This window comes from Capsicum annuum, chromosome 6 (assembly GCF_002878395.1).
Source record: "Capsicum annuum cultivar UCD-10X-F1 chromosome 6, UCD10Xv1.1, whole genome shotgun sequence".
Classification (NCBI taxonomy): domain Eukaryota; kingdom Viridiplantae; phylum Streptophyta; class Magnoliopsida; order Solanales; family Solanaceae; genus Capsicum; species Capsicum annuum.
Genome location: NC_061116.1, coordinates 123,575,484 through 123,602,836, shown reverse-complemented (window position 1 = coordinate 123,602,836; position 27,353 = coordinate 123,575,484). Strand labels below are relative to the sequence as shown.

Genomic DNA, 27,353 nt, shown 5'->3' with positions numbered 1-27,353 from the left:
AGTCTATTTAGTGAGAAGGAAGGCGTTAAGTTCCATTAACCTGAAACACGCACACAGTACTGAGTAAAGATACGTGTGCACACAACACGTGACAGAAAACAAAATGCCATTTCTCTTTTCTCTCTCCAAAATACTTTTGTAACGCCTTTTGTCATTTGATCAAAACCATTTCACACTTCTCTACTTCTCCGCTCTATCTCTTTGTTGTATAGGTGTTTACAGTTAATTTAAGGCAAAAACATAGAGATGTATAGTCGTACCCAGCCGATGGACACTGCTCCGTTGACAGAAGTGACTTCTCCCGGCGCCGAAACTAGGCTCGAAGGATCTGCATTTGAATTTCATTTTAGCTATGTTGCTAGGACTCTTCAAAGATGTCATAGACTGTGTGTTGGTGCGGCAATATTTTTGAAGAGTCCTCGCAGCTTAGCATTTTAGGATACCAATTCAAGTAAATGTGGATTGTATCTGACGTGTTTTATCTTGTTTTTCTCGTTGGGTGTAATGCTGTAGAGCCTATATTGCAATTGTCGGTTGGCGTTGGCGGTGGCAATGGCAGTGGCTCAGAATTGTATCCTGAACGGCCCAACGCACCCGATTGTGGTTATTACCGGAGGAATGGATTCTGTGGCTATGGCGCTCGTTGTCGGTTCAATCATCCTCGCAATCGTAGTTTGGTACTTCCTATGTCCAAAAAATGTCACCTTACTATAATTAGAAAAAATTCAATTTTAAAATTTTCCTTTTATCCTTGATAAAATGATTTTCGACCACACAAATAATCAAGCATCATTAAGGGTGTCACATAAGATGGAACGGAGGGGGTAATGATCACTTGATTTACTTTGTTACTGTTCAATTCAGATTAATCTTCTAAAATTGAGTTTTTTTTTTTCTATCGTCATTCCTGATTTTTTGTTTGTTATTAATCCTTTAAAACTGTAGTCTGGAAGAAGAATGATCTTTTTTTTGTTTGTACGTTTTGCACTTTTGATATTTAGTGAAGTCGATTAGAAATTTCATGTATGTAAACTGATAACAGGTTATGGAAGCACTTAGAGCTACTATAGGAGAACACCCTGAGAGGTTCGGTCAAGCTGTTTGCCAGGTAGTTTCATTAAACGTGATAGCAATCAGTTTGGAATTTGGTGTTGGTTTAATGATCAAGAGTGTGTTTGGTATGAAGTTTTCAATTTTCTCATTGTTTAGTTGGCTAAATATTTTTCAAATTAATTTATTTTCCTCAAATTTAATAAAAATGAGAAAATATTTTCCAAAACTCCCGTTCAACTTTACTATCAAGTTCAAATGTTCATACAACTCTCAAAATGACTCACTATCTCGATCCCCAATCCCCAACCACCTCCATCAAAAAAATTATTTAATTTTTTAAAAAGTATTTCAATTTTTTTTTCTTATTCCATCTCGTATGATCCTCACCCCCACCAACCCCTCGCCCTTAAAAAAAATATTTATTTTTTAAAAAATTTAACTTTTTTCTTACCTCAACCCCCATTCCTGCCCTCCCCTCCTAAATTTTTTCAAAAAAAATTAAAAAAATTCAAAACTTCTTTCTTACTCACCCTTACCACCTATTCTGACACCTCCTAAAAGAAAAAAATATTTTTTTTAATTTTTTTTTAAAAGAGTTTCAAAATTTTTTCCTACCCCCACTTTTCTTATCCTATTCGTTCTCAGTGTTTTTGGTTAAATAGATACAAAATTTTTTGAAAAAATATTTTTCTACTTGCATAACGAACACAAGAATACAAGTAAGAAACAACTCATTTTCGTAGAAAATATTTTTGTCCTCTATACCAAACAAAACATAAGAAAATAAGTAAGAAACTAACTTATTTTCCCTGAAAACATTTTCTAAAAATATATTTTCCATGAAAACATTTTCTAAAAATTTATTTTCCATGGAAAAGATTTTCCTTCGTACCAAACACACCCCAAATTAGAGAGAAAATATGTATTTCTGGATGTGGCTCTCCATTTTACAGTAACTTCGTTTACGTTTCTTTGCTGATCTTGTACTGATTGAGCTGCCATTTTTGTAAACCAATGAAGATTTGTGTGTTACCATCGTATCCGATTTCTAATATGGTGAATGACATCTTATGTCGTCCTAGAATGTTAGTATTCTATTATAATGTTGATCATGCTGAGATTTCTCATCTTATCTTTTAAATGCTCTATGGATGATCTAATTTACTAGATATGCTGTGTCATAATGTTCATCATTTTGCTGCATCTAGTAATGTTTACCCTAGAAGTATTTAGCAGTGAACTATATTTTAAGTATTCATTTTCCAATTTGTTTGCTTATACTTGTATCATTTTCTTCCAATTATGATTGATCATAGTTGTATAATGTTGGTGCATGAGATGAATTTAAATACAGAAACATGATCAATATGAAGTCATAGCTGACCCAACTTATTTGGGACTGAGACATAGTAGTTATTGTTTTATGATTGGTCTTTTTTTTTATATATGTTATGAATGACCATTGTATGACATTTCTCTCTTCCGTTAGCTCCCCATTTCATTATATACAAATTCTTCTATTTAGTTGTCATACATATGTCCAAGACTTTCTTGATACTCAAAAATGCACACTTGGCTGACTTTGCTCTCTCACGAGTCGTCTGTCTGTTGTTTGTCCAGGGAGAAGGACCTCTTTCTCTGTTTTAATTTTTACTTTTTTTTAAGCCACTTCTATTTTTTTTTTATTCCTTTTGGTCTTTTGGAATATATTTCTGAATTGGGCTACTGGTAAGTGCTTTAGTTTAAATAATCGAAGTTAGTTTCTACTTTCTACCGTTGGAGTGCTATTGTCGAGCTTCAGTTGGAGGAAATGCTTCTGAGATTGTCTACCTTACCTTGATTCATCTGTCCACTTGCCTGTCTAGAGTGAGGTTATGGTTTTTTTTTTTTTTTTTTTAATGAAAGAGTGAGGTTATGGTTTCCTTGTAGCGAATCTTTCACTTTTTTATTCTGAGTGTTTAATTTTTTGGAAGATCGCAGTGTCTTTGTCTCTCTATTATCTACAGTGTTTTGACACATATCAAATGTTTAATTTTACCGTGTTCATTTATGCACAGTTCTTTTGGAAAGTGTAAAGTCTTTTGTCGCGTCTTCTAGCATTTATTGATTTACACATGCGTATAAACTACCCTCCTCATCAAACCTCACTTGTGGGATCATAATGTATTTTTTTTTTTTGGGTTGTTGTTGCTGCTATTGTTGTCATTCTTACCTTTTTTTCATGTTTCATGCTGACGCTGTTGTTCTTTTGAAAATTTTCCTTCTACTTTATGATATAATTTTAGAATGTGAACTATTGCTACTGTGTGGTTTAGATAAATATGTTGTTGAAACCTACAATTTTTTTTTTTTGATCTGTTACTTAATGATTTTGATTTACTTTTCTTTAGTTACTATTACTTGTGGGTGTCATATTTATGTTATGTCATCTTGTTCCATGCTTTATTATGGATTTGATTATTATTCCTTGTCTTGAGCCAGGGGTCTATCGGAAACAACCTTTCTACTTCTTCGGAGGTAGTGGTATGGACTGCGTACATCTTACCCTGTCTAGACCCTATTATGTGGGAATGCACTGGGTTTTTTGTTGTTGTTGTTGTTGTACTTAATGGTTTTGATAGATTTAGCTCTTCTTTGGATGTGCCTTGTCTTTTAGCTGTTGAAGAAATTTCTTTTCTTGTAATTTAGGATCACTAATCAGAGGAAAAAAAAATTTGTTTCGTCCGCTATGCTATTCCATTTCTTATCTTGTTCTAAATGATCTATCAACTGTATGTATTCTATTCCGAACTATGGTTCAGATTCAGAGTTCTTTTAATATATGATTTGCTGCTAATTAACCTAAGTGATTGTTGAATATGAGAATTATCGGTCAGTAAAGTTAGATGGCTATTTGCCATGCTTTTGGAATTCTTGCAAAACTTTCACTGTCATAGACTCATAATGTTAGTTATTCCTAGTTATGATTTACAGTACTATATGAAGACGGGGATGTGTAAATTTGGAGCTTTTTGCAAATATCACCATCCAAGACAGGGAGAGGGATATCCAAGCCTGGTGACGCATAACATTCATGGTTACCCCCTGCGACCGGTCTGCCTTCTTTTCATGTTCATTATGTTTCTTCCATCTTCTTGTATTGCTATCTCCATTCATTTATGTTTTCGTTCCTTTTCCACGTCTTCTCTAAAACGTTTTACCATTAAATTATTTTTCTGATTTGACTCATTGAGTTCATTTCACAGAATGAAAGGAAATTTTTGCACTATATGAGAACAGGGCAGTGTAAATATGACTTCACCTGTAAATTTCACCATCACCATCCACTACCAGTGCAAGTGCCAGCATCAGTAACTGGATCTTTTCCTTTTCTAACAAGGAACCTTTTCTTTTTCCTGCGGCTATTCCCTCACCAACGACTTATCCAGCACTGCAATCTCCTTCTATTCATTCAACTGAACAATATGGAATGGTTTTTGGCAACTGGCCAGTTTTGAGGCCTACTCTACTTTCAAGTTCCTATCTTCCTGGAACATATGGTCCTACGCTTATCCCTCCTGAAATGGTTCCCATGCCTGATTGGACTAGTTATCTGGCATGTATATTATAAGTATTTCTTGCAGTTGTTATTATTGATCTTTCCTGCAATGCGCTATTTATCTGTAAAGGATTAAATTATATAGACAATTACCCACAGATACCTTTCGCTCATCTGGTTAATCAAATTGGTCCAATTATTAGTTTATTACCCATATTTCTTATTTTAGCATTTTAACCAATTTATTTTTAAACCCTCATCTCTCACCCCTTTTCTCTCTTTCAGTGACTCACTTGTAATTGTTGGAGAAATTTGAAGAACGATTCTGCACTTTCTTTCTCTTCTTCTTTAATCTCTTCTATTTTTGACAATAAATTATATGTCTAGCGTAGTAGCTTTTAAAATAATGAAAATAAGTTATCAATTAATTTATTTATAATATTTATTCAATGTAATGATGCAAGTTCCCATAAAAGATACGTCAAGTTTCAGAAACTTTAATAGGTTGTAAAATGGAAAGCAACAGAATTCTTTGTGTTTTGATCTAATCGCTCTCCTTTTGGCTTCAAATTCCCTAGAAATAGTGTGAATATATTTTATACATAGTTATACAAAACATATACACTACTTAATACATTATATATAATGTATATGTAATGTCTAAAAGTGTATCTTCTTATACATATTCTTAGAAATGAAAAGCAAAAATAATGAAGAGGGTTCTATGGTACACAGAAGAAGTTAAAAAATAACATAAAAAGAGATTTGATTTCATATTTTACATTGTGAATATATGTTGGCTAATCTACATATAAAAAGTTATTGGGCTATGGTCTGTGAAAACTGTTTATTTGACTTGTACATATGGGTAATTATCCCTACATTATATCGTACAGGCTTTTGCTAGTCCAGTGGCCTCCCAATCTACTCAATCTGCTGGAGTAGGTCCAGTTTATGGGCCTATGCAATTATCTGCTTCAACACTTGTAGGACTGTGTATGTCTCTTACTGCTTCTCCTAGTGCTTCAATCAACATCCAGAAGGAATTTGCATTTCTAAATAGACCTGGGCAGCCGGAATGTCGCTACTGCGTGAAGTTTGGGGAATGCAAATATGGATCTTCATGTAAATACCATCATCCACCTCAGTGTTATGGGTCTTCTCTTCGTCCTGTAAGCAACTTGGCATTCAATTCTTAGATTGAGATTCTTCATTGCAAGTTAATGCTTTGTTATTTTGGTCTTGCTTGTAAGTTAACTAGATAATAACAGGCTATCTGCCAACATTTTGTTAGTGTTTGTAAGTGCAAATTTGTAATTTCCTGTTCTATAGGAAATATATTAACAATGAAATGATATCTTAGGTGTGCTCCTCCTCTCTAATCTCAATTAGGCAGTTGAGGATTCATTTTCTTCCTTTCTTTCCTTCTTGTTATTGAAGTATCTATGGCGTGCAAGTTCTGGTAGTTGATGCACGAGTTCTCTTTATCCGTCCCTCCTAGTATTTTATTTTGTTTGCCAGTGGCATTTGGCCTGTGCTACGCCTTGGGCCAAACAACATTAAAATTTATATTTGCAATTTTTTTTGTTAATTTGTGACTCTTGTTTTTTGTGGCATCTATTAGTTGTAAAGGTAGTTCAATAATTTTTTAATATTTCTAAATTATGAATCATATAGTGGTTTTTGTAAGTTAAAAAAACAACAATTTTCTTAGAGTATACTTTAGACTTTCTTTTTATTTTTAAACAAATGCATGCACCAAAGCTCTTCTCCTTTTTATTTTACTTTAATGATTCAAATTGTGTTTTACCGTATGTTGGATTAACTACATTATCTTTTTCCAACTAAACTTATATTGGCTAACTCATGTTTTACAAAAGAAAGACGGTGTTCAAGTAGTATAAAAAATAATTAATGCTGCAAGTTATTTGATGATGTAAGTTTCACTTATAAATAAAGATTTAAAATTAAATAATTAAAAGTCTTGATATAACAAATACTTTTATACGTGTTCCTTCAAATAAAACTATACATAAAGAGTTGGAAAGTAAATAAAGCTTTTTGTTTTTCTTACTTTAATCTTTCTTTCTCCTTAAAGAATGCATGTTTAAGATATAATGTAGTTTTGCATCCAAGGGTGTGACCGAGTGATTCAATAAAGTTGGGTTGAGCATCATGAAATTTCAGGTTTAATTACTAATAGAGATAGAAAATAGGTGATTTCTGCCCTTTTGTTCTAGCTTGGTGGACAGAGTTACCTAATATCTATTGCCGTTGCTTGATACCTGTTATTGTTGGAAGGTGATAGGTATCTTGTGGAATTAATCGAGGTGGGCGATAGCTGGCCCGGATACCACGGTTATCAAAAAGATATAAAGAACTTTTAAAATTTTCTTAGTATAATATATTTTTGTAATAAATCTATATTATAATGTCTTAGATGTGTATGGAGCTATAGTGTTTTTTTTGGATAGCCATATGGAGCTATAGTATTTCATGTTTAACGTAACTTTTTGTCCTAAATCAAACTCGTTCCCTCTCATTTTATGTGGCTTCCTTTCCTTTTTAGTCCATCCCCAAAAAGAATGTCACCTTACTATAATTAGAAATAATTTAGCTTTAAAATATCTCTTTTACCCTTAATGAAATGATTTATACTGGCACAAGTAATCTAAGGATTGTTTTAGACCACAAGTTTTAAAAGTCTTCATCTTTTCTTAAATACCATGTCAAATCAAATAGTGCCACATAAAATGGGACGAAGGGATCGGAGCATACAACGTCGATTATCCCATCTTTTTTAAAACATTTAAATATCCAAAAATATGAAGAAAAAAATTACTCTCGTTTGCAATTATTTAGTGTTATTACTATTTGGAGAGTTAACCTGTATTTTTAATTATTTCTTAAACTTTCTCAGCTATGTATAAAAAAGTATTTTAATTTAATAATCAAGCGTGTACTAAAGTAGAAAGGGAATACCACGTAATTCTTTTACTTGTCTATAATAAATTTCTTAAGAAAAAGAATAATGTGTACTAAGTTTAATTATCATTTCCACAAAAAGGAAAGACAGTTAACTTTTGGATCAATTTCAAATTTGGCTGAATAAACAGATATTGTGTGGTATCACTGTCACCTTATCCATGATATCATCACTCCTGGTAGCATTTAAGAGCCTCATAGACAACAACAACAAACCCAGTGTATTCCTACATAGTGAAGTCTGGGGAGGGTAAGATGTACGCAGTCCATACCTCTACCTCTAAAGAAGTAGAAAGGCTGTTTCCAATAGGACCCCGGCTTTAAGAGCCTCATATAATTATTCAAATTTACAAAAATGGGTGAGAACTTGCAAGGTCGTTAGAGCTTCAATTAGGGATAAATATAACACCTTTCTTGGTTCATGTTTCCAAAATAATGTAGATTTGTTTCATTGTAATTTTTCAAATAATGTTGTGGTCTCCCCACCCAAACTAAGGGCAATACTAAATCTAATGGGAGCTTAAATCTATCAAGACTTGACTTATGACGAATTATAGCTTTAAAACGACCAAAAAAGACCACGTGTCAACTGCAAGCTAGTTAAATTCAATTAATATGAATCTTCACCGTCCATTTTGCTTCGCTTGGACCTACTTCATTCCAATATTCAATCATTTAGGCTCTTTAATAACTAGGGGTTGTCTACATTTTCCATTAATATACACATCGCTACCTAAGAATAAAAGGACTCTAGCAATCACTGGACCTAATGCAAAGTATACCAACATGGTATGCATTTACTCCAGCCGATTGCTATTTCCTGTACAAGTGTTTTGCTTTCATTGTATTCTACTTTCTTGAAGTATATCGATTCAAAAGATTGTAGGTCCTTCGAGACAAACATCCTTCCTTGAGATTCTAGGTCTAGCTCGTCCTCTTTTTTACATTACTTTATAAAAAAGGTCTATCCCGTCTACACTTTTAACACTTCCAATCATCATGATTTTGCACTATAGACCGATGCATTTGTTGGCATACATAGGACGTAATCAAATCATATCGAGAGACATTTCAGTTATCCTCTATGTGTGATGCTATTATCTTCTTTCGCATTCGGATCCATACATCCATTTGTAGGTTTGCATAGTATCTAACCAAAATATCTCAAAGTGACGTCTCGTCTTATTCTCTATGTGTATTGTCTGCACCTTTTATAGGAGGTGATCATTCCGATATAGTCTAATCTTGTATGAGTGCACATTCATCTTAACATTCTTATATAGGAGGTGATCACTCCGATATAGTCTAATCTTGTGAGTGCACATTCATCTTAACATTCTTATTGAACATCTATGTTCCCATATCAATCACCTTGTGGAACAATGTTGAAGGATTCATTTAGTGTAGAAATTAAATACTCCTTGTACATGTGATGCAATTGATCAGGTGTTATTCCAAGTTTTGCAAGTTTGGTACCTTCCTTAATCAGTTTTATTCTCTCTATATATTTCATGAGATTTAAGAAACCTATGTCAATCAGCTATTAGAAATGCTATCTTACAGTGGTCTGTTTTGTACACAGCTGCATGTTTTTTTTCACCAATTACAGCCTCTAAGTGCCTTCTCCAACGTTCCATGGAATTTCACATATGTTCTTTTACAATTTTTCTCAAGATTTTGAAAGTTGAGTTGGGGTACTTGAAATGTTCATCCAGCTCAAATCATCCACTTTCCCAGTTAGTGAAGCAACTGTCCTATCCAATTTTATGTAACACACTTTCCTTTTTAGTTTATCCCGAAAAGAATGATATCTTTCTAAATTCATTGTGTTAGAAAGTCAGAATTTGTCTAGTTTGGTTGCTCGGACTCTTCAAATATTTTAACGGGTGCGTGTCGGTTTCACAAAAACTAGTGTATTTTGGAGAATCCAACACGGATGCAGTGTCGGAAGCTACTTAGGTTTGGTCAACATGTCAATTTGGATTATGGACTATATTTGGACATGCTGCTTATCAATGATAAAACACCATATTTACTGACTTCATGATGCCGTACTATCATCCTTATTATGTTATTTATGCATCTATTGCCGAGTTGATGTTGCGTTCTTATTCTAATTATGAGAAGAGATTACTAGCTGTCCATTGATCTTTTGGCAAGATGTATCTTGTTATCCAATCATCAGTTATCTGGTGGTCAGTTCCTTGAATGATTCTGTACTAATATAGTACTTTGACTCGTTTTTATGTTAACTACATAGTCCAGCAATTGGTTCGTCTTTTAATCTCCTTCTCTATTCTAAACAGTTGTTTCTTGCTGAGGCATATTGATGTTTTAACAGAGTGCATTTTGTGCTTTAATCATACCTGAGCTCAAACGGGAAGATAATTTTTTTCTGTTCTATCTATTGTTATTAGGGTGCACCAATTTGCTCTCACTACTCACAAGTTGGAGTGTGCAAATTTGGACCTTCTTGCAAGTTTGACCATCCACTGGGAATAAGTTACAGTCCCTCGGCATCTTTTCTTGCTGATATGCCTGTTGCGCCATACCCTGGTGGATCTTTTGTTGGTACTTTGGATCCATCTTCCTCTTCCTCAGACTTGAGGCCTGAACTCGTTTCTGGATCCAGCAAGGAAGTCTTCTGTACCCAAGCATCTTCTATGAGCGCTGCAAGCGATCCAGTTGGTTCAATGTTCTCAAAAGGTGATCCTGTTTCTCATTCTGGTGTTTGACTTAGTTATACCTCTTCTAGTGGTAGCAGGAGTACAGGCCACGAAGGTGAGGCCCACACATTAAGTGAGAGAAAATATTGAGTGATCATAAATGAAGATCACATTCTTGATGCTAGTCCTTGCTAGGATGCTTTTATTTTAGTCATCTTGGTCCTTCCATTCACATCTACCACACACTAGTTATGTCTTTCTCTGTTCATAAAATCACCATACTGGCGTTTTTCAATAGCAAGTGACAAAATCTGCCTTGCACATTCGATATCATTTGGCATTATGCCAACATCTTGGACCTTGTTGTCCTTATGATTCCTCCTATGTCATTCTCCTTCCAATTGGACCATCTTTATGCCGATCCTGCTTGTCCCGTTTAACAACTAGGGACAAACTCCAACTTGTCTTTAGGAATGATGTGTGCCTTGGTCTTGTTGTTTTGATCTGGGACTTTCTTGTAAATAAAACAGTTGATTGACAGATTCCGAGCGATACAATGTTTTACTGCCTTTGCGGGATCTGGTTGATACTTGTGTTGTGATATGGGATATTGCTCAACTTTTTCTAATACTCCTATTTATCACCATATACAGCAAAATTTCCAAGTGAAAATCATTTGACTTCGTAAGAATTCATTTTGATGCTCTTAGTTTGTTCTGCTTTTCCCTATGTATCTGCTGTCACAGGGAGTAAGACAAGTCATCAGGTCAATATAAATAAAGGCTTAATAGTTCGATAACACCTGACCTTGACACCTTTTACAGTGTATGCTTAAATTATTTTTGGTCCAAAACCCTGTATAATTGACTATTTGATAGTCGCCCCCTGGGACGACCTCAGCTGAAGAGGTGTGCTACACTAGCTGCCCTGTGGATATTGACATTTAAATATATTTTTACTTTTCGTCACTCTCATTTATTTGAAAGAGTGTATCCACGCTCTTTTCCATGTCAACATTCAACCGTGCATGCTATCAAATTGACATTTTTGCATGCTATCAAATTGACAAGTTCAAAGAGAAATTTGATAAAACAATAGTATTATTTTAATGCTCCTTCCAGTTTTGTACGTTATGAACAGCCACATTGAAACAAAATTGTCCAAAAAATTACTCCCTCTGTTTTGCTTTCCGTGTTCCTTATTAGTTGTCACGATTTCTTTACTCTCGTATTTTTTTCATTACTTTGATTTGATGTACTTGAGCCAAAGGTCTTTCCAAATAGTCTACTTCCACAAGGCAGGGCTAAAGTCTACGTATACTCTGTTTTCCCTAGACCCCACTTGTGGTTTATACTGGGTATGTTGTTATTGTTGTTCTATTTTTCGAGTAGAAGTAGGGATAATAAGTTTCATTAATGACATGGTGAATTCATTATCGCCTTCCCAATCTAATGCTTGAATGGTGCCACCTAGGGCGCAGTTGATGGGTGGAAGGAGTTCATTAGAGCTCCTTTTGCCAAAAAATTACACTACATATATAAGGTTAAAATTTTCCTTTATCTATATATAATAGATGTTGAATTTTCTCAACTCTTTCGTGTGTTTAGTTTTTCTGTATTTTAAACCTCCTAATTGAAAAATCGTGACTCCGTCACTGATGCCACCGCTTGACCACTCCACCCCACTGCTCACCACCTCTGATGGTAAAACTTTTGATGACTCCTAGCAATTATACATGCCTAGATACAAAATGGAGATAGTGTGTCTCATGTATTTTTTAAGAGAGGATAGTAATTGTATTTCCACAAAAAGGAAAGACAGTTAATTTTTGGAGAAATTTCAAATTTGGTAGAATAAACAGATATTGTGTGGTGTCACTATCACCTTATCCATGACATCATCATTCCTGGTAGCATTTAAAAGCCTCATATAATTATTCAAATTTACCAAAATTGGTGAGAACTTGGAAGGTCGTTAGAGCTTCAATTTGGGATAAAATGAACGAGAAAATTTCTTGTGAGGACTACAAAAGTTGGGTCTTCTTTCGTATATAGTAGTAATCTAACACCTTTCTTGGTTCATGTTTCCAAAGTAATGTTAATGTGTTTCATTGTAATTTTCTAAATAATGTTGTGGTCTCCCTACCCAAACTAAGGGAAATGCTAAATCTGATGGAAGCTTAAATCTATCGAGTCTTTACTTATGACGAATTATAGCTTTAAAACTTATGTTGCTCGGGCTCTTCAAAAATGACAACGCGTAGGTGTCGGATTCTCCCAAAGTAGTGTATTTTTGGAGAATCTAACACGGGTGCGGCATTGAAAGTGAAGAGTTCGCACAACTAAGTATTAAAACGACCAAAAAGAAAAAGGTCACGTGTCAATTGCAAGCTAGTTAAGTTCAGCTAATGTGAATCCTCATTGTCCATTTTTCTTCACTGGGACCTATTTCATTCCAATATTCAATCATTTAGGTTCTTTTATAACTAGTGGTTATCTACCTTTTCCATTAATATACACATCACTACTTAAGCTAAAAGGACTCTAGCAATCACATTAACTCCAGCCGATTGCTATTTCCTGAACAAATGTTTTGCTGTCATTGCGTTCTACTTTCTTGAAAAGTATATCGTTTCAAAAGATTGTAGGTCCTTCGAAACAAACTTCCTTCCTTGAGATTCTAGGTCTAGCTCGTCCTCTTTTTTTACATTACCTTATAAAAAAAAGGTCTAGCGCATCTACACTTTTAACACTTCCAATCATCATGATTTCACACTATAGACGGATATATTTGTTGACATACATAGTAAGTTATCAAATCTTATCGAGCGACATTCCATTTGTCCTCTCTGTGTGTTGCTAGCACCTTCTGTCGCATTCTGATCCATATCCATTTGTAGGTCTGCATAGCATATAACCAAATTGTCTCAAAGTGACGTCTCGTCTTATTCTCTGTGTGTATTGTTTGCACCTTTTATAGGAGGTGATCATTCTGATATGGTCTAATCTTGTATAAGTGCACATTCATCTTAACATTGTTATTTGAACATCTATGTTCCCATAAGAGTCACCTTGTGGAACAATGTTGAGTTCATATAGTCTTGAAATTAAGTACTCCTTGTTCATGTTTTCTGAGTTTTGCAGGTTCAGTACGTTATCTATCTTTCAGGTCCATTTCATAATAAAAACGTGCAAACATAAATCAGTTTTATTTTCTATATATATATTTCATGAGATTTAAGAAACCTTTGCCAATCAGCTATTTGAAATGCAATCTTGCGGTGGTCTGTTTTGTACACAGCTGCATGTCTTTTTTCACCAATTACAGCCTCTAAGTGCTGTCTCCAACGTTCCATGGAACTTCTCTTATGTTCTTTGACAAGTTTTCTTAAGATTTTGAAGTTGAGTTGAGGTACTTGAAATGTTCATCTAGCTCAAAATCATCCACTTTCCTAGTTAGTGAAGCAACTGTCCTATCCCATTTTATGTGTCACAATTTCCTTTTTAGTTTATCCCGACAATGATAATATCTTTCTAAATTTCGGAACATTATAATTTTCGGTCTTTCATTTTACTCTTAATGACATGATTTTATAGCCAAAAGAATGTATATTGCATGTATTTAGAGCATAAGTTTCATGTAAATGTGTGATATTATCTAAAGTTCCAGCTGTTTTTAGTTGCTTCTTTTTTTGTTCATTGTGTTAGAGAGTCAGACCTTTGTCTACTTTGGTCAACATGTCAATTTGGATTATGGACTATATTGGAACTTGTTGCTTATCAATGATTAAACAACATATTTACAGACTTGTCACAAAGTTAGATGGCTATTTGTCATGCTTTTGGAATTCTTGCAAAACTTTATGTATAAGACTATAGTGTTCATCGTAACAATGCTAATTATTCCTGTTTATGATTTACAGTTTTATATGAAGACGGGGATATGTAAATTTGGTGCTTCCTGCAAATATCACCATCCAAGACACGGAGAGGGATCTCCAAGCCTAGTGACACACGACATTCATGGTTAACCCCTGCGACTGGTTTGCCTTATTTTCATGTCCATTATGTTCCTTCTATCTCTTTGTATTGCTATCTCCATTCTTTTATGTTTTTGTTCCTTTTCGTGTTTTCTATAAAATGTTTTACCATTAAATTATTTCTTTGGTTTGACTCATTGAGTTCGTTTCACAGAATGAAAGGAAATGTTCGAACAATATGAAAACGGGGCAGTGTAAATATGGTATCACCTGCAAATTTCACCATCCATTGCCAGCTGGTGTGCAAGTGCCAACATCAGTAGCTGGATCTTTTCCTTTTTCCAATTGGGGAACCTTTTCCTTTGCCAGCGGTTGTTCCCTCACTAGCCTCTTATCGAGCACTGCAATCTCCTTTTGTTCATTCAATTGAACAATATGGAATGGATATTGGCAACTAGGCAGTTGTAAGACCTACTCTGCTTTCAGGTTCCTATCTTCTTGACTCATATGGTCCTATGCTTTTCTCTCCTGGAAGGGTTCCATGTCGGATTGGACTCCTTGTCCGGTATGTATATTGTAAGTGTTTCTTGCAACATTATTAATCTATCCTACAATGCACTATTTATCTGGCAAGTATTAAATTATAGAGAAAATTACCCACAGATACCTTCCGTTCATCTAGTTAATCAAAATTGGTCCAATTATTAGTTTATTATCCATATTGTCTTATTTTAGCATTTTTACTAGTTTATTTTTAAACCCTTGACTCTCACCACTTTTCTCTCTTTCACTGACTTATTAGTAATCGGCGGAGAAATTTGAAGAACCGTTTTGTGCTTTCTTTCTCTTCTTTCAACTCTTTTATGATTTGACAATAAATTATATATCTAGCGTAGCAGCTTTTTAAAAGGCAAAACATCTATGCCATGTAATTTTTCCCTTTTGGCAAAACATCACGAATAGATAAGATTTACTCTATAATTACAAGGCTATGGTTAAACTTTGCATAACTACAAAACATAGATATGCCTTAAATCTCTCTCTGTCTCTCGTCACTCTCATTTTCTCTCCCTATCTCACTGCCTCCCTCCATCTTGCTGCCCCTCTTTTTCTCTCTCCTCTTCTTTCTCTTTCTCTATTTTTTTTACATTTGTAGGAACTTGTATATTTGTATAAATTGTATATTCACATTCTGTAAAATGTATATAATATACAGAGTCAATATACATTCTGCAAAATTTATATGTACATATTCAAAGTTATTCAATATACACTATGATAATATACAAATCGATATTACATTTATACAATCTTTCATATTCAATATACACTATATTATATACAAATTACATTCAAATATACATTTGAAAAAGGGAGTCAAATATACATATGCAAAGATACATTCACATATAAATTTTGAAAAATACATTCACATATATGTTTGAATTATGCAACTGATACATATATGAATACAATTGAAATATATACGAATATTGAATTAGTATACGAGTAATACATAATCGAATATTAATTCAACAGATACAAATATTGAATTAATAGTCAATTGAAACATAATATATAATTAATAACAATTTGTATGATTTTTTTTTTTTAAAAACGAGAGACTTTAGATTATTGTAAGAGAGGAGGGGCATAGGGACGCAAAGAGAGAGAAGGGGGCAGCAGGAGGGAGGCGAGAGAGATAGGGGGAAGATATGGTTCAACTTAGCTATGGATTACTATAGATGGTAATTATTTTAAAGATTGACCATATAGGGTAATTATGAGCCCGTGTTTCCTATTCTATGTAATTTTTCCCTTTTAAAATAAGGTAAATAAGTTGTCAGTTAATTAATTTATAATATTTATTTAATATCAAGATGCAAGTTTCCGTAAAAGATACATCAAGTTTCAGGAACTTTAATAGGTTGTAAAATGAAAAAGCAATAGAGTTCCTTGCGTTTTGATCTAATCACTCTCCTTTTGGCTTCGAATTCCCTGGAGATAGTGTGAATATTTTGTTTAACACAGTTGTATATTGTTTATACATACTTATACCAAGCAGATATACAACAACAACAACAACAAACCCAGTGTATTCTCACAAAGTGGGGTCTGGGGAGGGTAAGATGTACGCAGTCCATACCGTTACCTCCGAAGAGGTAAGAGAGGTTGTTTCCGATAGATCCCCGGCTCAAGATAAAGAATAGTAAACAAGGGGATGGATGACACAACAGAAAATCAGGAATAAGAAATAATAGAATAGAAACCAGAGAAAATACGAAATACGAGAAATAAGGACAACACTAAATAAGAAAACAGGAAGTAAGAAATAAGAAATAGGACCCCCACCTGGTAGTAACATACCCTCACATACCAAAGACACCTAAGTACACTGTCCTAAGATTACGAACCCGGCTACACAAGATCTCTCCACACTCACACTAGCCTTCTACCCTTATTCGCGACCTCCACACCTTCCTATCTAGGGTCATGTCCTCAGTAAGCCGAAGCTGCTCCATGTCATATCTAATTACATCCCTCCAGTATTTCTTCGGCTTACCTCTACCCCTCCTAAAACCATCCAGAGCTAGCCTCTCATACCTACGAATTGGGGCATCCTCGCCCCTCCTCATCACATGCCCAAACCATCTCAGCGTTCCTTCTCGCATTTTGTCCTCCACCGAAGCCACTCTCACCTTCTTCTGGATAATCTCATTCCTAACTCTGTCCCCTCTAGTAAGCCCACACATCCAACGTAATATTCTCATTTCCGCCACCTTCAATTTTGGATGTGGGATTGTTTGACTGGCTAACATTCCGCTCTATCACTATGGCCAGACGGACTGCCACTCTATAGAATAAATAAATGACAAAATGGTCTACTGGACTCTTGTACTTATCTGAGTTTTTAAAGTAGAAACCTCGGCTTAGTCCTTTATCATTTGAACCCCTTAACCTATCAAAACACAAGATTTTAAACCCTTTCTACCATGTATGTAGTTTACTCACCCTAAAATAAATGATACGTCAGATCTATATCACATAAATTAATGTCATGTCGTAATTATCTTCATTAATTATTTTTTAAAATTATTAATCGACAATATTAAATAAAAAATAAAATAATAAATTAAAAAATTATTTTTTAAAATAAAATTCATATTTCTCGCCTTTCTCCACCTCCCCAAACCCACAACCACCGACCCCACCATCTCCACCTCCCTCAACCCATAACCATAGACATCATTATTCCCACCTCCCTCACACCATTTTTCTTTTCTTTTGTCTTACACACAACAATTAGAACAACAACCAATACTCCATCCATTAATATAGCAAAAAACACCCACCTCCTATTTCATCTTACCCATTCTACATCAACACCGCCAGCCGGTGAACTAATGTCACCCCTTACCCTCTCATCCTCCTCTCCTCCCTTCTTCTTTCTCCACCAACAACATCATGAACAATCTCCATTAAACCTCCAAATAACCAACTCAGTCACCTCCTCTATTGATGCTTTCTTCCATCGAAAAACCACCACCAACCTGTGAACTAGATCCATCCAAATTAATCAACAGGCCATCAATCCCTGACCAGTGAAACACCACAAGTAGCCACCTCATCGATTCTATTAGAATAATGATTCATTTATCAATTAAAATTCTAGTACTCTAATTTAAGAAAAGAATCAAAACAACGAGTTTCTTGTTTGGGTCCATTGTCGAGGTTCTCCCTTTTACAATGTTCTTTTTCAAATGTTAATTAAAGCTTTTTTGGTGGTGAAAATGGGGGTAAATTGAGGGTGGGGTAAAGGAACGAGGGTGGATGGAGCAAAGAAGAACAAATGTTACATTTCTCTTTCTTTTTTTATAAAATATATTTTTAATTAATTTTTTGTGTGTACGCTCCTATGTGTGTGAAATCACGCATTTATTCTAGCTCACCCATTAAGTTACCACTTAAGTTTAGTCAACTGTCAGAAGGGTTTAAAATCTTGTGTTTTGAGGGGATCATATGACAAAGGGCTAAGTAGAGTGTCCATTTTACAAACTCGGACAAATACAAACCAGTATACCATTTTGCCAAAATAAATTAATTGATAACTTATTTATATTATTTTAAAAGCTACTACGCTAGACAAATTATTCATTGTCAAATATTAAAAGAGGTGAAAGAAGAAGAGAAAGAAAGAACAAAATAGTTCTTGAAATTTCTCTGCTGATTACAAATGAGTCAGTGAAAGAGAGAAAAGGGGTGAGAGCCAATTGTTTAAAAATAAACCGGTTAAAATGCTAAAATAAGATAATGTGTAATAAACTAATAATTGGACTACTTTGATTAACTAGATAACCGAAAGGTATCTGTGGGTAATTATCTCTATAATTTAACACTTGACAGTTAAACAGTGCATTGCAAGAAAGCTCTACATAACAGCTGCAAGAAACTTTTATAATATACATACCGTACAAGGTGTCCAATCCGGCATGGAAACGATTTCAGGAGGGAGGAGGGAAAAGCATAGGACCATATGTGCCAGGAAAATAGGAACCTGAAAGCAGAGTAGGCCTTACAATTGGCCAGTTGCCAACAACCATTCCATATTGTTTAGTTGAATGAACAAAAGGAGATTGCAGTGCTGGATAAGTGGTGTTGGGGGAACAGCCGCTGGCAAAGGAAAAGGTTCCCCGGTTAGAAATGGGAAAGATGCAGCTACTGATGGCCCTTGCACACCAGCTCGCAGTGGATGGTGAAATTTACAGGTGATGCCATATTTACACTGCCCTGTTTTCATATAGTGCGAACATTTCCTTTCATTCTGTAAAACGAACACAAATGAGTCAAATCGGAAAAATAATTTTATGGTAAAACTTTTTAGAGAGGAAAAGGAATGAAAACACAAACGAATGGAGATAGCAATACAAAGAGACAGAAGGAACATAATGAACATGAAAAGAAGGCAGACCGGTCGCAATGGGTAACCATGAATGTTTTGTGTCACCAGGCTTGGAGATCCTTCTCCCTGTCTTGGATGGTGATATTTGCAAGAAGCACCAAATTTACACATCCCTGTCTTCATATAGTACTCTAAATCATAACGAGGAATAACTAGCATTGTGACAGTGAACATATGTAGTCTTATACATGAAAGTTTCGCAAGAATTCTAAAAGCATGACAAATAGCCATCTAACTTTACTGTAAGTTTGACTTGTTTCTACATTAACTACATGGTCCAACAATTGATTCATCTTTTGATTTCCTTTTCTATTCTAAACAGTTGTTTCTTACCGAGGCATATTGATTTTAACAGAGTGAATTTTGTGCTTTAATAATAACTGTGCTCAGACTGGACGATAATTTTTTTTCGGTTCTTTCTATTGTTCTTAGGGTGCACCAATTTGCTCTCACTACTCACAAATTGGAGTGTGCAAATTTGCACCTTCTTGCAAGTTTGACAAGTTAGTCCCTCGGCATCTTTTCTCGCTGATAGGCCTGTTGCACGTACCCTGGTGGATCTTTTGTTGGTACTTTGGCTCCATCTTCCTCTTCCTCAGACTTGAGGCCTGAACTCGTTTCTGGATCCAGCAAGGAAGTCTTTTCTACCCAAGCATCTTCTATTATGCTACAAGCAATCCAGTTGGTTCGATGTTCTCAAAAGGTGATCCTGTTTCTTATTCTGGTGTTTGACATAGTTATACCTCTTCTAATGGTAGCAGGAGTACAGGCCACGAAGGTGAGGCCCACACATCAAGTGAGAGAAAATATTGAGTGATCACATTTTTCTATTGCTCAAAGATCATAAATGAAGATCCCAATTTTGGTGCTAGTCCTTGTTGGGATGCTTTTATTTTAGTCATCTTGGTCCTTCTATTCACATCTACCACACACTAGTTATGTCTTTCTCTGTACATAAAATTACCATACGGGTGTTTCTGAATAACAAGTAACAAAAACCGCCTTCCACATTAGATATCATTTGGAATTACGCCAACATCTTGAACCTTATCGTTCTTATGATTCCTCCTATGTCCTCGGGCTATCTTTATGCCAATCTTGTTTGTGCCCTTTAAAAACTGGGGACAGACTCCAACTTGACTTTGGGAATGATGAATACATTGGTCTTCTTGTTTTTATCTGGGACTTTCTTGTAAGTAAAACAGTTCATTGACAGATTCCAAGCGAGGCAATGTTTTACTGCCTTTGCGGGATCTGGTTGATACTTGTGTTGTGATATGGGATATTGCTCAACTTTTTCTAATACTCCTATTTATCACCATATAAAGCAAAATTTCCTAGAGAAAAACATTTGGCTACGTAAGAATTCATTTTGATGCTCTTAGTTGTTCTGCCTTTCCCTATGTATCCCTGTCACAGGGAGTAAGACAAGTCATCAGGTCAATATAAATAAAGGCTTAATAGTTCGATAACACCTGACCTTGACACCTTTTACTGTGTATGCTTAAATTGTTTTTGGTCCAAAACACTGGATAATTGACTATTTGATAGTCACTCCCTGAGACGACCTCAGCCAAAGAGGTGTGTTACACTAGCTGCCCTGTGGATATTGATATTTAAATATATTTTTATTTTTCGCCAATCTCATTAATTTGAAGGAGTGTATCCACGCTCTTTTCCATGTCAACGTTCACCCATGCATGCTATCAAATTTGACAAGTTGAAAGAGAAATTTGATAAAACAATAGTATTATTTTACTGCTCCTTCCAGTTTTGTACGTTATGAACAGCCACATTGAAACAAAATTGTCCAAAAAAGTACTCCCTCTGTTTTACTGTTCGTGTTCCTTATTAGTTGTCATTATTTCTTACTATCGTATTTTTTTCATTACTTTGATTTGATGTACTTGAGCCAAGGGTCTTTCCAAATAGTCTATCTCCATGAGGCAGGGCTAAAAGTCTACGTATACTCTGTTTTCCCTAGACATCACTTGTGAATTATACTGTGAATTATCTTGGGTATGTTGTTATTGTTGTTCCTCTATTTTTCAAGTAGAAGTAGGGATAATAAGTTTCATAAATGACATGGTGAATTCATTATCTCCTTCCCCATCCTAATGCTTGAATGGTGCCACCCAGGGCATAGTTGATGGGTGGAAGGAGTTCAATAGAGCTCTTTTTACCAAAAAATTACACTACATATATAAGGTTAAAATTTTCTTTTATGCATATATAGTAGATGTTGAATTTTCTCGACTCTTTTGTGTGTTTAGTTTTTCTGTATTTTAAACCTCCTAATTGAAAAATCCGGGGTCACTGATGCCACCGCTTGATCAGTCCACCCCACTGCTCACCACCTCTTAGGGAAAAATTTTTTGATGACTCTTAGCTATTATACATGCCTAGATACAAAATGGAGATGGTGTGTCTCATGTATTTTTTAAGAGAGGATAGTAATTGTATTTCCATGAAAGGGAAAGACAATTAACTTTTGGATCAATTTCAAATTTGGTCGAATAAACAGTTATTTTGTGGTGTCACTATTACCTTATCCATGACATCATCACTCCTGGTAGCACTTAAGAGTCTCATATAATTATTCAAATTTACCAAAATGGATGAGAACTTGCAAGGTCGTTAGAGCTTCAATTTGGGATAAAATGAACGAGAAAATTTCTTGTGAGGACTACAAAAGTTGGGTCTTCTTTCGTATAAAGTAGGAATTTAACACCATTCTTGGTTCATGTTTCCAAAGTAATGCTAATATGTTTCATTGTAATTTTCTAAATAATGTTGTGGTCTCCCCACCCAAACTAAGGAAAATGCTAAATCTAATGAGAGCTTAAATCTATAAAGACTTTACTTATGACGAATTATAGCTTTAAAACTTATGTTGCTCGGACTCTTCAAAAATGACAACAAGTAAGTGTCAGATTCTCCCAAAGTAGTTTGTTTTTGGAAAATCCAACACGGGTGCGGCATTGAAAGTGAAGAATCCGTGCAACTTAGTTTAAAACGACCAAAAAGAAAAAAGGTCACGTGTCAATTGCAAGCTAGTTAGGTTCAGCTAATGTGAATCCTCATCGTCCATTTTTCTTCACACGGACCTATTTCATTCCAATATTCAATCATTTAGGTTCTTTATTAACTAGAAGTTATCTACATTTTCCATTAATATACACATCACTACTTAAGCTAAAAGGACTCATCACATTAACTCCAACTGATTGCTATTTCCTGAACAAATGTTTTGCTTTCATTGTGTTCTACTTTCTTGAAAAGTATATCGATTCAAAAGATTGTAGGTCCTTCGAAACAAACTTCCTTCCTTGAGATTCTAGGCCTAGCTCATCCTCTTTTTTTTTTCCTTTACCTTATAAAAAAGGTCTAGCTCATCTACACTTTTAACACTTCCAATGATCATGATTCACACTATAGACGGATATATTTGTTGACATGAATAGTACGTAATCAAATCATATCTAGCAACATTCCATTTATCCTCTATGTGTGTTGCTAGCACCTTCTGTCACATTCCCATTTGTAGGTCTGCATAGTATCTGACCAAATTATCTCAAAGTGACCTCTTGTCTTATTCTCTATGTGTATTGTTTGCACCTTTTATAGGAGGTGATCATTCTGATATGGTTTAATCTTGTATGAGTGCACATTCATCTTAACATTGTTATTTGAACATCTATGTTCCCATAACAATCACCTTGTGGAGCAATGTTGAATTCATTTAGTGTTGAAATTAAGTACTCCTTGCACATGTTATGCAATTGATCAGGTGTTATTCCTAGTTTGCAAGTTCAGTATGTTATCTATCTTTCAGGTCCATTTCATAATAAAAACGTGCAAATATAAATCAGTTTTATTTTCTATATATATATTTCATGAGATTTAACAAACCTTTGCCAATCAGCTATTTGAAATGCAATCTTGCAGTGGTCTGTTTTGTACACAGCTGCATGTCTTTTTTCACCAATTACAACCTCTTAGTGCCGTCTCCAACGTTCCATGGAACTTTGCATATGTTCTTTAACAAGTTTTCTTAAGATTTTGAAGTTGAGTTGGGGTACTTGAAATGTTCATCTAGCTCAAAATCGTCCACTTTCCTAGTTAGTGAAGCAACTGTCCTATCCCATTTTGTGTGTCACAATTTCCTTTTTAGTTTATCCCGACAAGAATAATATCTTTCTAAATTTCGAAACATATATAACTTTCAATCTTTCATTTTACTCTTAATGACATGATTTTATAGCCAAAAGAATGTATATTGCATGTTTTTAGAGCATAAGTTTCATATAAATGTGTGATATTATCTAAAGTTCCAGCTGTTTTTAGTTGCTTTTTTTTTTTGTTCATTGTGTTAGAGAGTCAGGCCTTTGTCTACTTTGGTCAACATGTCAATTTGGATTATGGACTATATTGGAACTTGTTGCTTATCAATGATTAAACAGCATATTTACAGACTTGTCACAAAGTTAGATGGCTATTTGTCATGCTTTTGGAATTCTTGCAAAACTTTATGTATAAGACTATAGTGTTCATCGTAACAATGCTAATTATTCCTGTTTATGATTTACAGTTTTATATGAAGACGGGGATATGTAAATTTGGTGCTTCCTGCAAATATCACCATCCAAGACACGGAGAGGAATTTCCAAGCCTGGTGACACATGACATTCATGGTTACCCCTTGCGACTGGTCTGCTTTAGTTTCATGTCCATTATGTTCCTTCTGTCTCGTTGTATTCCTATCTCCATTCTTTTATGTTTTTGTTCCTTTTCCGTGTTTTCTATAAAATGTTTTACCATTAAATTATTTTTCTGATTTGACTCATTTAGTTCGTTTCACATAATGAAAGGAAATGTTTGAACTATATGAAAACGGGGCAGTGTAAATATGGCTATCACCTGTAAATTTCACCATCCACTGCCAGCCGGTGTGCAAGTGCCAACATCAGTAGCTGCTGGATCTTTTCCTTTTCCAATTGGGGAACCTTTTCCCTTGTCAGCGGTTGTTCCCTCACCAGCCTCTTATCGAGCACTGCAATCTCCTTTTGTTCATTCAATTGAACAATATGGAATGGATGTTGCTTTCAGGTTCCTTCTTGGATCATATGGTTTTATGCTTTTCTTTCTTGAAATGGTTCCCATGCGAGATTGGACTCCTTGTCCGATATGTATATTGTAAGTGTTTCTTGCAGCTGTTATTTTGATGTTTCCTGCAATGCACTATTTATAGTCAAGTATTAAATTATAGAGATAATTACCCATAGATACCCTCCGTTCAGCTAGTTAATCAAAATTGGTCCAATTATTAGTTTATTACACATATTGTCTTATTTTAGCATTTTAACTAGTTTATTTTTAAACCCTTGACTCTCACCCCTTTTCTCTCTTTCACCTACTCATTAGTAATCAACGGAGAAATTTGAAGAACTATTTTGTGCTTTCTTTCTCTTCTTCTTTCACCTCTTTTATTATTTGACAATACATTATATGTCTAGCGTAGTAGCTTTTAAAAAGCAAAACATCTATGCTAGGTAATTTTTCCCTTTCAAAATATTGTAAATAAGTTATCAATTAATTTATTTATAATATTTATTCAATATCAAGATGCAAGTTCCTATAAAAGATACATCAAATTTCAGGAACTATGATAGGTTGTAAAATGAAAAAGCAATAGAGTTCTTTGCGTAGATAGGGGGCGGGAGAAGGGAGGCGAGATAGAGGGGGAGAGATAGGGGGAAGATATGGTTAAACTTAGCTATAGATAACTATAGATGGTAATTATTTTAAACATTGACCATAGAGGGTAATTATGCGCTCATGTTTCCTATGCTATATAAATTTTTCCTTTTAAAATAATGTAAATAAGTTAAATTAATTTATTTATAATATTTATTCAATATCAAGATGCAAGTTCCCATAAAAGATACATCTAATTTTAGGAACTTTAATAGTATGTAAAATGAAAAAGCAATAGAGTTCTTGGCGTAGATAACTATATATGGTAATTATTTTAAACATTGACCATCTATGGTAATTATGAGCTCATGTTTGTCTCCTATGCTATGTAATTTTCCCTTTTTAAAATAATATAAATAAGTTATCAATTAATTTATTTATAATATTTATTCAATATCAAGATGCAAGTTCCCATAAAAATACATCAACTTTTAGGAACTTTAATAGGTTGTAAAATGAAAAAGCAGTAGAGTTCTTTGCGTTTTGATCTAATCACTCTCCTTTTGGATTCAAATTCTCTAGAAATAGTGTGAATATTTTGTTTAAAAAGTTATATATTGTTTATACATATACCAAACAGATACATTACTTAATACATTATATATAATGTATATGCAATGTATAAAAGTGCACACTTTTATACATCATGTTATACATATTTTTTAAAAGGAAAAACCAAAAAAAATGAAGAGGATTCTACGGTATGCAGAAGAAGTTAAAAATAACATAGAAAGAGATTTGATTTTATATTTTCATTATGAATATATGTTGGCTAATCTACATGTAAAAATTTATTGGGTCATAGTCTCAGAAAGCTGTTAATTTGTCCTGTACATATGGATAATTATCCCTAAATTATATGGTACAGGCTTCGGCTAGTCCAGTGCCTCCCAAACGTCGCTTCAACACCTGCCTACACAGGACCGTTTATGTCTCTTACTGCTTCTCCTACTGCTTCAAGCAACATCTAGAAGGAATTTGCATTTCCAGAAAGACTCGGGCAACCTTAATGCCACTACTACATGAAGTTTGCGGAATGCAAATATGGATCTTCGTGTAATTACCATCACCCACCTCAGTACTATGGGTTTTCCTCTTTGTCAAGTAAGCAATTTAACATTCAATTCTTAGATTGAGATTCTTCATTGCAAGTTAATGCTTTGCTATTTTTTCTTGCTTGTAAATTAACTAGATAATAACAGATTGTCTGCCAACATTTTGTTAGTATTTCTAAGTGCAAATTTGCAATTTCTAGTTATATTGGAAAAATATTAACAATGAAACGACAACTAAGTTCTGCTGCATCTCTGTAATCTCAATTAGGCAGTTGTAGATTCATTACTATATAACGTAGCAGGAAGCACCAAATTTTCACATCCCCGTCTTCATATAGTACTGTAAATCATAACCAGGAATAACTAGCATTGTGACAGTGAACACTATATAGTCGTATACATGAAAGTTTTGCAAGAATTCTAAAAGCATAGCTACAAGGTCTAGCAATTGATTCATCTTTTGATTTCCTTCTCTATTCTAAACAGTTGTTTCTTACTGAGGCATATTGATTTTATAACAGACTGAATTTTGTGCTTTAATAACAACTATGCTTAAACTGGAAGATAATTTTTTTTCGGCTCTTTCTATTGTTCTTAGGGTGCACCAATTTGCTTTCACTGCTCACAAATAGGAGTGTGCAAATTTGCACCTTCTTGCAAGTTTGACCATCTACTGGGAATAAGTTACAGTCCCTCAGGCATTTTCTCTCGGTGATATGCCTGTTGCGCCTTATCCTGTTGGATCTTCTGCTGGTACTTTGGCTCCATCTTCCTCTTCCTCAGACTTTAGATGAACTTGTTTCTGGATCCAGCAAGGTAGTCTTCTCGACCCTAGCAAGCGGTCCAGTTGGTTCAATGTTCTCAAAAGGTGATCCTGTTTCTCATTCTGGTGTTCGACAGAGTTGTACCTCTTCTAGTGGTAGCAGGAGTACAGGCCACACATCAAGTTGAGAGAAAATATTGTGTGATCACATTTTTCTATTGCTCCATGATCATAAATGAAGATCCCAATTTGGTGCTAGTCCTTGTTAGGATGCTTTTATTCTAGTCATCTTGGTCCTTCCATTCACATCTACCATACACTAGTTACGTCTCTCTGTTCATAAAGTTAGCATACGGGTGTTTCTGAATAGCAAGTAACCAAAACTATCTTCCATATTAGATATCATTTGGAATTATAACAACATCTTGGACCTTATCGTCCTTATGATTCCTCCTATGTCCTTCTTGGGCTATCTTTACGCCAATCTTGTTTGTTTTCTTTGAAAACTGAGGACAAACTCCAACTTGACTTTAGGAATGATGAATACCTTGGTCTTCTTGTTTAGATTTGGGACTTTCGTGTGAAGAAAACAGTTGA

General features: G+C 34.7%; 1 pseudogene; it reads left to right on the top strand.

Moving 5' to 3' along the window:
• On the top strand, window positions 1–27,320 carry LOC107873061 (annotated as a pseudogene).
• Window positions 27,321–27,353: the final 33 nt, after the last annotated feature.